Source organism: Prionailurus viverrinus, chromosome B3, assembly GCF_022837055.1.
Source record: "Prionailurus viverrinus isolate Anna chromosome B3, UM_Priviv_1.0, whole genome shotgun sequence".
In the NCBI taxonomy this organism is placed as follows: Eukaryota; Metazoa; Chordata; class Mammalia; order Carnivora; family Felidae; genus Prionailurus; species Prionailurus viverrinus.
This window is the reverse complement of record NC_062566.1, coordinates 24,363,341-24,379,952: the sequence shown is the minus strand read 5'-3', so window position 1 is coordinate 24,379,952 and position 16,612 is coordinate 24,363,341. Positions and strand designations below refer to the sequence as shown.

Below are 16,612 nucleotides of genomic sequence, written 5' to 3'. Positions count from 1 at the left end.
AGTAGCCACCATTCCATCTTGCTTACCCAAGCAAGGCTGCCTGGTGTGACCTAACTTTAGGAACTCTTACACCTTCTATGTGGGGAAACTGGGTACAAATAAGGCCAAAGGGAGCTAGAGGGTTCACAGATCAGACCTGAACTACAGGTCTTATGGTGGGTGAAGGTCTTATGGTGGGTCTTATGGTGGGTGTGCCTGGCCAGCAACTGTGAACTCTGGTCCAGTTTGGAAACGGAATGGATTAACTTATGGATTGTGAACCATTTTCTTAATAAAATTAAAACTTTTTTTTTTAATTTTTTTAACGTTTATTTATTTTTGAGACAGAGAGAGACAGAGCATGAACAGGGGAGGGTCAGAGAGAGGGAGACACAGAATCTGAAACAGGCTCCAGGCTCTGAGCGGTCAGCACAGAGCCTGATGCGGGGATCGAACTCACGGACCGCGAGATCATGACCTGAGCCGAAGTCGGATGCTCAACCGACTGAGCCACCCAGGCGCCCCTAAAATTAAAACTTTTAAAATGGCTGCCACCAAGGGGAGAAAAAGAGACTGATGAAAATAAAGTATCTTAAAAATAAGCTGTGAACTTCTTTTATGACTCAAGATTGTTGACCCTGAAAAAAATATCATTTTAAAGAATACTAAATTAAGAATACTATAACAAAAAACACATTTCACAACTAAGTAGTTTACAAGGTCAAAGAAAGACAAATAAGCCAGTTTCCAGTGTCTTACTCAATGATACATTAAAATGTGCATTACAATCAGTCATTGCAATGCATACTAGCCATAGCTTGGCAAAATTTTAGTTGTTCTCACCTCCAAAAAACCCCAAAAAGACACTTGGTGAGAGGAAAAAATAATGCTTAAGCATCCATAGTTGACCATACGGTTTTTCCTAGTTTAACTTTTTTTAAATGTTATTTATTTTGGGGAGAGACAGAGAGACTGACCATGAATGGGGGAGGGGCAGAGAGAGAGGGAGACATAGAATCTGAAGTGGGCTCCAGGCTGTGAGCTGTCAGCACAAACCCCAACACAAGGCTCAAACTCACCAACCGGGAGATCATGATCTGAGCTGAAGTCGGATGCTCAACTGACTGAGCTACCTCGGTGCCCCTTGGATGCTTTTTAATTATGAGATTTCTTACTGAAGAAGATAGTGATGCTCTACATAGGAAAACCCATTTCCTCTCCAGAAATTAAACAACACCTCTCTTTACTTTCTGCTGCTTCCCCAGTAACACCAAGGACTCAACTTGAGTTTATCTGAAGCATAGACTGGAAATCCCCAGGGTGGGAAGACTCCATCTCAGCATTTCCATAAGCACTAGGGAATGTGCTCTTCCACAACCGAATGTTTTCCATGAGGCAAAATGGCTACACAAACAGCTTTACTGTCAACACAACACAGTATAATGAAAAAAGTAAGAATACGGTGTTCTAAAACCAGTCATATTGTCCAAGGAAGAAAATTTACAAGATAGTCTTATATTTCCTACCTAGTATCAGTCACCAATTTGTGATTACAAACTTGTAACTTCCATGGGATATCATTTTCAAATAATCTCTTATATTTACCTATACCTTTTTCACAACCATCTTTTTTTTTTTTTAAGTTTTTTTTCGACGTTTTTATTTATTTTTGGGACAGAGAGAGACAGAGCATGAACGGGGGAGGGGCAGAGAGAGAGAGGGAGACACAGAATCGGAAACAGGCTCCAGGCTCTGAGCCATCAGCCCAGAGCCCGACGCGGGGCTCGAACTCACGGACCGCGAGATCGTGACCTGGCTGAAGTCGGACGCTTAACCGACTGCGCCACCCAGGCGCCCCGACAACCATCTTAAATATGTGACCTGAATATAAAAGTTTGTAGCCCCATAGAGTGCTTTTTCCATTGATGCAACTATAGCAATTTCTAAGTCTATGGAGAACTACTAGGAATGTGTAGCAAAATCCAATATTTGCATTATAATAATGTGCTTGCAAAAAATGATTAAGTAGACATCCATAGCTGAATGCACAGATACTAAGATTTTCAAATGAATAACTGCTACAATCGCAGAGACTGGATTATGGTCCGTGACTGGTATGGACTCCTTCAACCCATTAAGACACTCACATACAAGTGTGATAGGTAATGTTGTTCTTATGACTAGCAGTGAGACCAGAAGCCAGTGTGCAGGGTGGCAAGACTGGAGTGGGATGCAATAATGAAAAACATGAGTGACTCATTCTATCTGATGCATATACATTTTACAGATTTAAATCTGAAGGGAAACAACTTTTTGAACTTAACTGCTTGTTTGAGAGAGTTAAATGGAAGCATGTTTAAGACACCATTTTTTATAGGCTCAGTGCCACCTCAAAAAATTCCACAGACCCATTCTGAAACAACAGTTTCTCTTACTGGAAAGCTGCAAAGACTGATGTGGAATCTATGAAATGGAAAATTGGATCCAAGCATGTATGCTCATGCATAAGCTTGATCTAAATGCAAATGTAGATACAGCAGCAGCACCAGGGTTAAAGGTTCCTTCCAATACCCCTCCACCTCCAGCAATTACATGCTTTTGAGTGTGCACCTTTATCGTGGCTCTGTGTGACCTTGGGCAAGTTAGCTAACCTTTCTTAGTCTTAGCTTCTTCATCTTCAACATGCAGATAATAGGTTTGTCTTAAGGACCAAATGAGATTGTGCACAAACAGCCTTTAGCTCAGTACCTGGCACATATGAGCATTTAAGAATGTGTCCTCATGATTAGATATGGCACACAGACTATATTTTACAAGCTATTAGTTCTACTGTCATATCCCAATGTCTTGTGATAACCATTTATATTCTACGCTTCTCGTTTTTACTATTCTTTTTACCACAGTGAAAACATATATCCCGCTTTTCCAACTGATGCTTGAAGCAAGGTGAGAAGCTAGGAAATAGGTAACATACACACTAAAGAAATTTAGTCTTTAGGATATGATGTTATTAAGTATATGGAATATAAACAAATCATGTAATTTATAACATATGGAGCATCATATCAGAGGTTTTATTTTAAAAGAAACAAAAGCCAAGCAGTATTAAAGAAGATAGGAAGAACCAATATGGGCTTACCGCTAGGTATTAGTGACTGAAGCCAAGGACTGGTGGGCTAAATTATGGAAGATTTCATGGGGTCTGACTTCCAACAGGTGGCAAGCTTTAGTCATCTTCAGATGCAAAACCTTAATGAGTTTGAGTATGCAAGTCTGGAGGGTTCTGTTCAAGGCCTCCTCTTGGCAACCAAGGGAAACAATTTTCGGGGTTTAAGCCTCCTTGGCAAGTTAGCAAGCAGGGAACTGTATGCCCTAGGTTGCACTTGTCCCCTGAAGGGGATTCTGGCCTGACGGTGAAAACCCACCATCCTTTCCTGACAGCCCATCCTGCCGCTGTAGCGCCTCCAGACAAATGGGGGAAGCCCAGTAGGAAGTGGTCACGACCAACCAAGCCACAAATGCCCAGGGTGTGGGATTTCCACTTCAATACCACGCCTGAAAACCGAAAATAGGCGCCACTCATCCCATACTGCAATGGGATTCCCCCAGCAGCAATCCACCCCCCCCCACCCCAGCTTGCATGTTTTATTAATAAATGCAAGATGGCACACGGAGGCAAAGAATGGGAGGTAAAACATCTGCAGCTGGACCCGAACCAGAGCAGTTTGCAAAAATAAATAAGGAGCATGTGACGAGAAGCAGATTCCCAGGCTGGCACTGAAGTCCTGGGTTGCCCCACGCACCCTCCTCTTGCTCCCCTGGCGAGCGGGGATGAAGGTCAGCGGTGAGATCCCAGCCCTCCCGGACACGCATCCTGCAAACCTCGACTGGCCCCTACCTCCGGCCCGGCCACAGGACCCGGACACAGAGGCGGGGAAGCCCCGGCCACGGCCGGCTTCGAGGACACATACCTGCTGCCTGGGCTCGGGATTCGCTTGGCTCTGCAGCGGTGCCGGCCGCAGCTCGCGCTCCCGGGGCTCCCCTGTCCGCCCCCCCGCCCCCTCGCGGCTCTGCCGCTCCCTGGGCTCCTCCGCCCACCGCGCTCGGGGGCGCGCGCGCGGTCTCGCTCCGGCGGCTTACCCGGGCTCGCGCCTGCGCCCTCGCCTCCCGCCGTCCGCGCGCGCGCCCACGGCGGCTGCGGAGCGGCGGCGCGGCTGTCTAGGAAACAGCAGTCTCGGCGAGTCCGGCTGGCGGCAGCAGCCGGGCAGGGGGCGGGGGCTGGGCAGCCACCAGGGCCTGAACACAGCGCGCCGGCGTCGTGGCGTGGGTGAGGGGGTCGCGCGGCCGAGTCGGGGGGCGGGGTGGGGGCGCGTGTGCATGTGTGAAGGAGAGGAGGGGGTTGCGAAGGGAAGATCTGAGCTGGAGGCGGGCGGGGCGCCTCGGGGAAGCAACAAGTGCGCTGGCCGGCAGGGCCCCGCCTGGGGGATTTCGTACGATCAAGCTAAGAAACCTCCTTTGGCTTTGGTGCAGCGCTTTGCAGTTTCCCGAGCTCTTTGCCGGTTTTTTGTTACATCCGCACATGGCACTCGGTGAGGGAGCGAATGGCAGGCATTACCCTCTACGTTTTGAGGCCACCCAGGGGAAAACCACCTCTTTCTGGCCAAGGTCGTAACAGAATCAGAAACCCCTGACCCTCCATGTGCTGTCTTGGGATAAAAATACCTAGCAGAAGCCTCATTTGATAGTCTCAGCCCAGGACCCTTGTAGGGCAGTGTTTCTCAACCTTTTTTTTCCCTATCCATTATCGTCCTCTTAAGACATTTAGACATTTTGCTCACGAATCGCCGCACCCCCACATGAAATTCAAATATGATTGATAAACTGTATAGTTATTTACAGTTAAGTGTAGCTGAATCTTATACATATAGTAAGATTTCACCCCTTGGAGATGATACCTCATTGAGTTCTAGGACCATAGTTCTTGGTTAGCAGGTGGGTAAGTGGAGTAGGTGAGGATTCTGGATGCAACCACAGTTTTTCTCTGTAGGTTAAAAGAGTCCTCGCATATATATGCACGAGTCTAATGTCTGCAGGTGCCGTGGAACATGGTCTCTATGGCAGCTTCTGGGATTCATAGCTTTTATTTGTAGTCTGTATCAACTCATGCTAAAAATGCAGCCATTTTCCTATGGGGTCCTGACATTTTTGTTAAGATACTTGAAAAGTTTGGAAATCTTCCTTTCTAGGACACTTCAGTGTAGCCTTTGGCTCTGCAGACAACCACCTTATTTTCTGGATCTCCTACCTCTTCTGAAGCAGATTTTGGTTTTGTTTAGGCCCATTTGGCCTCCCAGGAGTGTTTTTGTCATTCTTGCTTCCTCCTCCCTTTCTGCTTTCCTAGCTAAAAGTTGAAAATTGTGGAGTTGAAAGAGTAAAAACCTAGGTCAAGGAATTGCCCCAGGGGCTGCATCATGCTCTTCTCAGACTCAGGAATGTCTGCATAGGGTGTGAGTATCTAATTTGGCAAGCTGGGAATAGGTAAAATTTCTTTTTCAGGCCACCCCTCATCTGTGTTTCTTACCCTAATGGTGCAATTTCAGAGGGAAAAAAAGCCTTGGAGGTGATATTTGTAGAAGCTACCTGGGTTGCCAGAGAATTTTTCTTCTACATTTCCAGAAGAAAGAAATGTGGACTGGAAGGGAGAAAGTGGGGATGTGTCAAGAAATCTTGGGAGGATGGATGAAATGGGGGTGAGGGGAGTATAGTTTTCTGACGGGGTGGAAGCATTTTAATTACACTCAAAAAAAGGTGTAAAAAAAAAAAAAAGCCTTAGCATAGTTGGTCAACATTGTTATCCACTCTAGTTTTCCCCCACTTAGTAGAACTTTAAAGATTTGATTATTACCGTTGAAAAGCACCCAGTTACAATGCTAGTTAAAAGAGTAGGACAAGTATTTTGAAATTTACAGATAAATTGGAACATCACTTTAGTTACCTGGAGTCTTTGTAGTGTAATACAATTTTTGGTTCCAGGTACAATGCTACTTCAAGGGAACTTTCTGTCTACAATGGCTGTTCATAAAGACAGAGAATGAGAAAACTATGTAGAAATTGCGTACTAACATCTTTTACCTGTGTCTTCTAAGTGTGGTGCCCCAACTCCCCCCCCCCCCCCGTTTTCTGGTATCTGAGTTTATGGAAAATGTAGGTGCAACCATTTTAGGTGGTAGTGTGAAGTCAAAAATCCCTGAACACCTATAATTTGTCAGCTCTATGCTGACCCCTGGTGGTATCCTACTTCACAGCACATAGTCCAAATTAAAATCTTCGCCCCTTTAGGTAAATTATACAGGGTGTTGAAAACAGAGATAGGTAGACAAGATGGCGTTCTGCTTTCTCCGAACTTGTCCTGTTCTTGTTTTCAAATACCCCTAACACCCAGAGGAGGACTAGCCCTTGAGGCTGATTAGTTTAGAGGAACTGAACAGCTCTGGCAGGCCTCTTTAGCTTGTTCTTAAACTTGCCTACAAGAATCACTTGGGGACTCTTGTTTAAAATCAGATTCTGGGGGCGCCTGGGTGGCGCAGTCGGTTAAGCGTCCGACTTCAGCCAGGTCACGATCTCGCGGTCCGTGAGTTCGAGCCCCGCGTCGGGCTCTGGGCTGGTGGCTCAGAGCCTGGAGCCTGTTTCCAATTCTGTGTCTCCCTCTCTCTCTGCCCCTCCCCCGTTCATGCTCTGTCTCTCTCTGTCCCAAAAATAAATAAACGTTGAAAAAAAAAAAAATAAATAAATAAAATCAGATTCTGGAGCCTTACCTCAAATCCATTAAAATCTAATCTGCAGGAAAGTGGCATGTGATTTTTATTTTTAACTGCCCCAGGGGCAGTTTAACTGTTTAACTGTTTAAACAGAACAGGTATGCTTCAGAAGACTAGGTAACTAACTAGAGGGAATTTTGTGGGTGAGGGAGCCCCCCAGCCATAGGAAAATGGGGTTATCAAGCAGGAGTGGAAGAAATTAACTGGGTTTAAGCCTTGTATGTCACTTTCTTGCCAGATATACCCGGTTTTAATGTGGTTGTAATTGGCATAATATCCCATACCAAAATGTCTTTTGAGGTAAGTCCGATTTTGTTTAAGTTAAAAAGACTCTTTCAAGAGTACTAGAATCACATAATCAGAAAGTTTGTGCATGTATGCCGCTGTAAGATTATGAGAGGGCAGATTAGAGATTATGTTGATCTTGTGAATATCTGAAAAAAGATTGATATCAGGGTTAAAATTTGTTCTCTTGAGGTAGTTGCTTGTAAAAATGGAACATATAAATCTGATGCCACATGATTTGTGAAATTTAATACCAAGAGATCTTAAATTGTTAATGTTTATGTATCTGTTTTAAAACCTTTTTTAAATGTTGGTTTATGATGCTTCTTCATTTATTTGGAACACACAGGGAGAAGGCAATCTGAGTTAGTGAGAATCCTGAAAAATGGAATATATGTGACTTTGTGTGATACTTTTTTAAACATTTAAGTATAGACAATAAGTGCTAACAAAAGAGCTCTTAAAAAATCCTGCTGAGATGGCTTTAATGAATAAATATGATTGAATTAAAATCAGCAAAATTCATGTGCATACAGTCTTGTGTGGATAAAACACAAAGCATACTACCATACACGCAGTAGGTCTTCAATTAACATTCATATTAGGGGCACCTGGGTGGCTCAGTTGGTTAAGTGTCCGACTTCGGCTCAGGTCATGATCTCACCGTTGGTGGTGGGTTCGAGCCCCACATTGGGCTCTGTGCTGACATATCAGAGCCTGGAGACTGCTTCAGATTCTATGTTTCCCTCTCTCTCTGCCCCTCCCCATCCTGTGCTCTGTCTTTCTGTCTCTGTGTCTCAAAACCAAATAAACATTAAAAAAATTAAAAATTCATATTAAAAAGGTTTTCTTACAAGTAGGTTAAATATAATTCAGCAAACCCATCTTCAAGGATAGTACCTTGATGGTAGATTTCACCTTGAGCAGTGGCATTCAAAGAGTGGGGCAAAAAGGGCATCACCTTGGGTGTAGGCAGTAGTAATTCTCATTGTCCTTAGAAAATCTAAACTATCACAAACCCACTAAAAGTTTGTCTACTTCTTATTACTGGTAATTTTTATGTATCAGAAATTCTAAACAATGTCGGTGATAAAAATCTATCAGTCTAAGCTCTAAACAATTTCTCTAGTTTTAATAATGTATATATAAGCTGTAAGCATATTTTAATTACCATTTAATAACTATATTCTACATGGAAGTTAATTCACAGAACTCCCAGTTATACAGTTGGCCTTCAGTAAACATAGACTCATCTATATGGGTATTTCCCCAAGTAGATTCATAACAGTTCGGGGTAATTCAGAGCTTTGGGCACAGTTCATGTCTACAACTCCTTTGGTCTATATCTCTCATTTAAATAATTCTTAATTATTAATAAACAGTGGTAGCACAGTGATTATAAGGATGAAGAAACAGAAACTGATTGCTTCAGTGTTGTTACTCTCTGTGACCAGTTAGAGTTTTCATTTGTATGGTAAACTCAAGAGTAAAACAAAGTGCAAACTTGATGGTGTAATATTTTGGGTTGGTAAGTACACATTTTAGTTCATATGTGAAATCATTGTTTTAAATAATTGAATCAGAGAATATTTTTAACTTTGAAAATTATTCTTTTTGTTAATATTTGCTTTAAAACTAAAGAACAAATCAAGAGACTAGGAGGTGTAATGTTTTTATTTAGTATGTCAACAAAACAATATGTAGGTTTAAGTTTTTCCTTTTTTCAAAAACATTAATTCCATTACTTTTTTGGGGGTACTATAATACTTATATTGGCATAGACGTGGAGTTGAATAAAAGAATTTCATGATCTGTTTCTTTCCTGGATATTATTATTTGTTTCATTTCATGATCATTACTTGAAACAATTTTGTCACATAGGAGAGGAGGTGTTAAAGGCAAACCCCCTCTGTATGTCATGTTCTGAATATACCATTGGGCTAAAATGATCACAAAGTGGATGGTATTCAAATGAATTGAGCTTTACTATAAGCTTAATATTTGGAACTTTACTTGTTCTTCATGAGGAAACTGTTCTTTTGGTTACATAATTCACGTGTCAAAATGGAATATCAGTGTATATATATATATTGTGTGTGTGTGTGTGTGTGTGTGTGTATAATGAATATATATGTATATAATGAATATGTATGTGTATATAATGAATATGTATATAAGGAAAATGATCCTATATCCCAACTATAGTAAGATTGGTCTATTTTAAAACTTAGCAAGCACATGACTATGTGTTTATTGATGGAATCCTATTTTTCTTAAAACAGCCCCTATTAGGAAGGTATAGTCATAGATGAGAAAACTGAGGTACAAAGGGATTAAGTAACTTGCTCAAGATCACATAGCTAGTAGGTTCAGGAACCAAGATCCTGATTCAGAGACCCCAAGTTCAACCCCAGTGCCTCAAGTGACTCACATGTATACATCAAATTGTGCCTCAATGAGTTTTTGATGTTTTGCGGTTACAAAATTACACTATTAATAAAACTTTTATGTTCATTATTTGTAGGACTACAGAAGGAGCATAAACTTCTTTGGGATTGTGCATTCCAAAAATTGGCTTGTTATAAAAACTTATGTTGTTCATATATGCTACTTTTATATAATTAAGGTCTTGTGAGCCACTGCCTTTATCTTCTCAGTGCCATATAAAGTAAAGCCTTTTGGGGCATGGGAGTTTGAAAGAGGAAGACAGATGATACTGTATGCCACTTTCCTCCTTTTTCATGAAGGTTACTACCTTATTGAAATGACAATTCTTATGAACTCTCTATGCATAACATTTTTTCTTGGTAGAGACATAATACAAAAAATAACTTTTATAATAAAAGAAATATAATTCCTTGCCATCCCCCAGAACTCCCTGCTTGAAAGGGCATTCCCCCATTCAATACCCTTTTAATAAAATTCTATTTCCCTCTTAATCCAACTTTTAGCCTTGTGTTTAATAATGAATAGTTTTCCTGTGGCTTAAAAAAAAAGGTTGGGGAAGGAGGAGAAATTAAATATATTAACAAAGTAAAATTTCTGCTGGGGTATCACTAGGTAAAAGAAAGGCTCATACGAAATTGGTAAACAGATTCTACTTTCCTTCTCTTCATATGTTACTAAAATTGTTACGTAAAATATTTCCCATTTTTATGTTTCTTTATGGCTGCCATAATTTCTATCAAAGCAGAAGAAATAGAGGTGAACTATAAAGTGAGAGCCAGTTGCCTCTCTACTCTGCAATCTAGGAGGAAAAAAGTTTCACCCAAGGACAAATCAGGTAAGTATTTGTTAATTCTTTCTAATGTTTTGGAACCATACATATAGCCATGATTTGTCAACTGTAACCATAGATTATGGGTTTAAATTAACTAAGAGACAATAAGGTAGACTCCACAGTATGGAAGTTCTGTAACTTTTAATTTATAGAAGCTGGAGTCTCATTTCAGAAGCCTGTACGTGTAGAATCCTGTTCAATTATGTATTAACTATAAAAGCATTACAGACAACAAAGTTCTGTAAACTGGCTAAATCTAAGTCTGGTCTTTGTGATTTAAAAATAATATGGGTAGAACTAAAGAAGGTTAAGAAAGTTTTGGAGAATAGGAGTCTGGAAAATAGTCCAAGTTGTTGAGCTTAGAAAACAAAGCCTAAGAGGTAATCATACTTTTCAAGCAGGTAAGATATTGTCATACTGAGAATGGTACCTGTCCTTTTCCCATCTCCTTAGGGGAAACACAGCAGGATAAATTTACATTAGAAAAATCAAAGATTTTGAAATTAAGATGTTTAAGATTAGAAGGATTTATGTTAGGAAATTGTAGAATCTGCTTTATAAAAGGTCTAAGTAGCCTGATCATCTGCCAAGAATAGCTTATACATCCATCTAATCCACTTATACATCCATCTAATTTTATGATTCTATGGTTGATTTTGAAAAACACAGTGATTTATGCCTAAGGCAGTAGCTAACATGGTATATTTCTAATGATAGAATATGTAAATTTATAGAACTTGACTTCAGGAGTATCATGGAAAGTTATAAAGTTATTTTTATGAGCCCAGAAATAGTCATATATTTTATTCAGTTCCATTGTTGGCCATGTGACCATTATTAACATGTTTAATTTTTCTGTTTCATATATGAATATATATTAACACTGACAGAAATGGAATTATGGACTCTTAATGAATCACTTTTATCAAGACTCAAGAGAAGGATGGGAGGATAAATTTAAAGATGAGTGTGTTCAGGATTGTTGAGGACTGCTCTCTGAAATGTGCGATAAGGTGGCAATGTCAAACAATAAGTGGACCACGGTGGGATAATCTAAAAATGGCATTTGGGAACAAAGACAAGACTGTTCTCACTTCTTTCCATTGATTCCGAGAAACAGGGGAAAGTAAGGACTAAATAGTTATATTGGAAAATGCACCTTGTGAGTTAAAGGAAAACCAGATTTTTATTAAAAATGAACTGCAGAGAAGTAAAAAATAAACTTAGGATAAAAAGAGTTTATCCTTAGAGAAATGGACTCTAGGGGTACCTGGGTGGCTCAGTTGGTTAAGTGTCTGACTTTGGCTTAGTTCATGATCTCACAGCTTGTGGGTTCAGGCCCCTCATCAGGCTCTGTGCTGACATATCAGAGGCTAGAGCCTGCTTCAGATTCTGTGTCTCCTGCTCTCTCTGCCCCTCCCTGCTCATGCTCTCTTCTCTCTCTCTCTCTCTCTCAATAAATAAACATTAAAAATTTAAAAAAAAAAGAAAAGAAATGGACTCTAGTCGATGGGGAATGGGGTAAAGAGTTAAGAATGGCTTGAGAAGTCGAAGAATTGGAGTGAGTGTGATTTAGGGGGGTTGAGTGTGAAGATGTGATGGTCAGAGGCAAAAGGAAAAACAACATGCTGATGGAGGTGACTAAAACAGAAATGAAGGTAGTATTTGAGTTAAAGAGAAAAGTAGGCACATGTTAGAGGAAAATCAGGGCCATTAAGAGAATATTTCTTTATGAGCAAGAAAATATTAAAGATGACCAGTTATGTATACTGAGGAAAATGGGAGAAGATAGTAATTATTCCAGGCCTGAGAAGGGCACATACATGTGAAAAATCACTAGGCTGACTGACCATTTATTTCAAGAAGAGTTTTCCTGGGACAGTGTTCAGAGACTTAACTCTGTTTGGATGTTGATTGTAGAGTGTCTAGTCTTCAAAGCCGTAGGAAACCTTTAGAAAGGCTAGGGTACTAGGGATAACACTAAGGGGTTGGGTTGGAAAGCTATGATTTTTATCTTCTTTATATCTCTGTGTAGAGCTGTAGCATTTTGTAGGAGACATGGATAATTCGAGACTATTCTTAGCAGCAAAGAATGGAAAGTTTGCTATGGCCACGTGGCAGTAGCTTAAAAGAGTTACTTTATTTTACTTTTTTAGAGTGCACAAGTGAGGGAGAGGGGCAGAGGGAGGGAGATCTCACAATCCTGGGATCATGACCTGACACAATATCAAGAGTGGGATGCTCAACCAAGTTACTCAGGTGCCCCTTGAAAGTTTTTTAAATCACTTACCAGTCAGCTTTGAAACTGTAATTCTTGATGAATTATTAATTTGGGAGAATCTGTGTTATTTCGAATTTTATATATAAAATGAATCTTTATTATCAAATCATTTCCTATTTGAATAAAATGCAGCCATGCACTATTTAGGTTTTCCCATTAAGAGTAATGATAGCTGGGATACCTGGGTGGCTCAGTTGGTTGAGTGTCCGACTCTTGATTTTGGCTCAGGTCATAATCTCATGGTTTGTGGAATTGAGGCTCACGTGGGGCTCTGTGCTGACAGCATGGAGACTGTTTGGGATTCTCCCTCTCCCTCTCTGTGCCTTTCCCCTCAAATAAATAAATAAACTGAAAAAAAAAAGAGTAATGATAGCTAACATTTGTTGACTGTTTCTTATGTGCCAGGCACTTTACATGTATAGATTCATTTTATATTCAGAAAACTCTTTGAAGTAAGCACTATTATTCTGCCTCAAGCTGCCTCGTATAGGTGAGGAAATTGGGTGCAAAGATTTTACCCAGTGTCACACACTTATTCTGTGGTGGAATGCTTCAGTGTGGAACTGGGATTTGCATTCTATGTCTCTGGTTCCAGAATCCATGCCCTTAACCCTTATACTACATACCTTTGTATATATACTTACACTTATACATATATTATGTATAATACATAATGTATAATACATATGTATATAATTATACATATGTATACATAATATATAATACATATGTATACATCATGTATAATACATATGTATAATATGTATAATACATATATTATGTATAAGTGTATGTATATATATGAAACATGTATATGTGAAATATATGTATAATATATATATATAAATTGTGAGTTGAAGGTTGCTTGAAACTATTCTTTGAAACATTGGTGACTTGAGTATATTGATAAGTGGCACAATTTACATAAAAAATGGCTTTTGTGAGCTGCTGTGTAGAATGAAAATTGACTTAGTGCTTCTTTTAAAAATTTTTTTTAATGTTTATTTATTTTTGAGAGAGAGAGAGAGAGCATGAAAAGAGGAGGGCAGAGAGAGAAGGAGACACAGAATCTGAAGCAGGCTCCAGGCTCCAGCTGTCAGCACAGAGCCTGATGCAGGACTTGAACCCATGAACCGTGAGATCATGACCTGAGCTGAAGTCAGATGCTTAACGGACTGAGCCACCCAAGTGCCCCCCACCTTTTTTAAATTTTTTTTTCCCTTCTATAAATGTGTTAAAGAAGTCATGCCAGTACACTTAGTGATGTGAAGGGCTATTGCTTTGGTTAGGCCAGTTGCTATTATTCAGAAGACCACATTGGTAATATAACCTTACTTAGTGAATTTACCAGGATCTGAGTCTCAGTTTTGTGGTCTTAGAAACCTGATCTGGTCATTAAATGTCTCATAGAGCATTACATTAGTCTAACAACCTAATTAGCTGAATATGTAAAGCCAGAATGTAAATTTATTACTTTGCAGTGAGATAAAACTGTTACATAAACCAGTCATACCAGGATGCTCAGTGTATTATTTTTCTTTCAGGTGTTGGACCTAGATGGGAAACCAAATTATAATCAAGAAGTTTCTTGGTGAACAACAAGCACCATGAATATGTCTTGTTTTTTTGTTTTTTGTTTTGGTTTGTTTCACAAAATTTATCTCTTTCAGAAATTCCTCAAGGATATCATCAATAATAGCTGCTATTGGCATGTACTGTCAGTCCTTAACTTATAAATAGCCTCCACCCCTGTGCCCTACCACCAGGGGCTCTGCTGCCATAGAAACGGTTGTTAATAAACATGGGTATTTTAGAGAATCTGTGGGTTCAGAATTGAAGGAAGGGAAAGTCTGTGAAAAACTGAGTTGCTAAAGGGTGCTAATTTCAGGGATGGACTCCTAAGTAGGATGAGTAGAGATCTCTTTACTTAAAATATATTTCTGTAGCACTGCCTGAGGTCCTTACCCCCACCCCTGCCACTTCTGTTATATTGCCTGAAATTTCACCAAATAGAGATTGGTTTTTATTTGTTAAATGTTCTCTTAAAACTATAAATACCTATGCATGGCAGATATTCTTAGTGACCTTTCTAATACCCATTCCCTGTTGCTCACCTTCATTTTCTTAGGGGCAACAATGTGCCCATCTTCAAGCAAAAAACCCTAAAGTCATTTATAACCATCCCATTCTCTTTTGCCAGTGATCCTGAAGACAAGTCTGCTGACTTTAGGGAAGGCTTTTGTTTTCCTAATATAGAGACTGTTAGGTGGCTGGTACTTTTTCCACTTTCTTTGTGCCTTAACTGCAGACATGCAGCTGGGAAATGTAGCAGCCATCTTGCAACCATGAGATGGCAAGCATGATACTGAAAATGTGATTCCAAACAAACTGAGGACTGTGGAGGAGAAGGATCAAAAGAGTCGAGAACATTGTTGGACAGTGTGTCCAACCTTAGACTGCCTACCTCCAGGCTTATTATGGGGGAAAAAAGGGGGAGAAAAGTTGTAACCTTTGTTGTATAATAGCAAAGCATTATACCTGTGCCTACTGTTTCTTGGAAGGCTGACTGTGCAAATTGAAGCTGCAGTGTTAGGAGAAATGATAGGAGAAATTTGGAATGTTGTCATGTGTTTGTTACTTTTTGTGGCTTTTCAGAAGGATCCTAGAGAAGGGGTGAACTCAAATTACTGCCCCTCAGCACGAGAGCAGTGGAGGCAACAAAATATAGCTTTGCTATGGAGGTATTCTGCCTTTAGCTCACACTCTAAATGGACAAGGAGTCTCATAATTTGGAATTTTGTAGGATTATGTGCAGTACCTCCTCACCTAAGACTATTTTTAGAATTGCTTCAAATCTTTCATGAGAGTTCAGAGGTCAGTAGCTAAATCTCCAGGCCTAAAACTTACTTCCAGAAATGATTTTTGGCTATGGTTACTCATACAAGGAATTGATCTGGAGAAAATAGCCCAGAAGCTTGATGCATCTTTGAGGGAACTATAATATAGAGGTGGCAGCTAGTTGTGATTGTTTTTACCTTCTAAGCAATCCACATTCCTTCTTTCCTAAGTCAAACCAACATGAAGTAGACTACAAAAGCTGTGGAGCCCCTGAGAAGGGCATCTGCTTCAAAACCTACCTTAGATATGGCCATAGAGGACAATGTCAACGCAGATATTCCAGAGATTTAAACTAAGAGCTGCCAGATTGGCTAACCAGGGAGTTTACCTTATTGCCTGCTAAGGAATCTCTGATTTCTGACCAATGAGATTATGATGTGGGTTGTGAACTATTGACCACTGTGTGCTTCCTGTTGTCCCCTTTTCGCAATAGAGTTTTTATTGAGGGGCACCTGGGTGGTTCAGTTGATTAAGTGTCCGACTTAGGCCTAGGTCATGATCTCACCGTTCCCGAGTTCAAGCCCTGGGTCAGGCTCTGTACTGACAGCTCAGAGCCTGGAGCCTGTTTCAGATACTGTATCTTCCTCTCCCTCTCTCTGTCCCTCCCCCATTGGTGCTCTGTCTCTCTCTCAAAAATAAATAAACATTAAAAAATTTTTTAAAAAATAGAATTTTTATTGAGGCCACTGTGTTGTTTCTTTTTCATTATTTTATAAATATATATAGAAAGGGAATCGTTTAGAGACAGGTTATCTTTTAGCCATATAGATGGTCAGATAAGAGTTGCCATATTTGTACTACATAGAACAGACATCCGACTTCATGCAGTAATTGGGCGAAATAGTGGGGTTGTCTTCCTTGAAGAAATGATAAGTCTGTTCTTTTTAACATATGTGTAAGAAATTGTGTGTGTGTGTGTGTGCGCGCACATGTGTGTATTGAGTTGAGGCCTGACAGACATTGTTGGTTGGCCATCCCATATCCATTCCTTACTGCTACCATAAAAATTAGGAAGTTAAATATTTAATTGCAACCTTTCTTACTGCTGCAGTAATATAATTCTAATCCATG

The 16,612-nt window shown here is 40.1% G+C and overlaps 1 protein-coding gene and 1 long non-coding RNA gene across 3 annotated transcripts in view; one reads left to right on the top strand and one right to left on the bottom strand.

Moving 5' to 3' along the window:
• Positions 1 to 4,141, bottom strand: part of TMEM266 (transmembrane protein 266) — a 125,857-nt gene extending 121,716 nt beyond the window's left edge. The window contains exon 1 of one of the 2 annotated variants that reach the window (XM_047864655.1): positions 4,120 to 4,141. The gene's annotated coding sequence lies outside the window, so the exon portion shown is untranslated. Of the gene's footprint in view, positions 1 to 3,950; positions 4,074 to 4,119 lie in introns of those variants that run through there. The other variant, XM_047864654.1, reaches the window with a different exon arrangement.
• A 40-nt stretch (positions 4,142 to 4,181) lies between these two features.
• LOC125168244 (uncharacterized) lies at positions 4,182 to 16,046 on the top strand. The gene is made up of 4 exons (XR_007153052.1): positions 4,182 to 4,306; positions 7,036 to 7,097; positions 10,273 to 10,365; positions 14,188 to 16,046. It is a non-coding gene; the product is annotated as an uncharacterized LOC125168244 (long non-coding RNA).
• Positions 16,047 to 16,612: the final 566 nt, after the last annotated feature.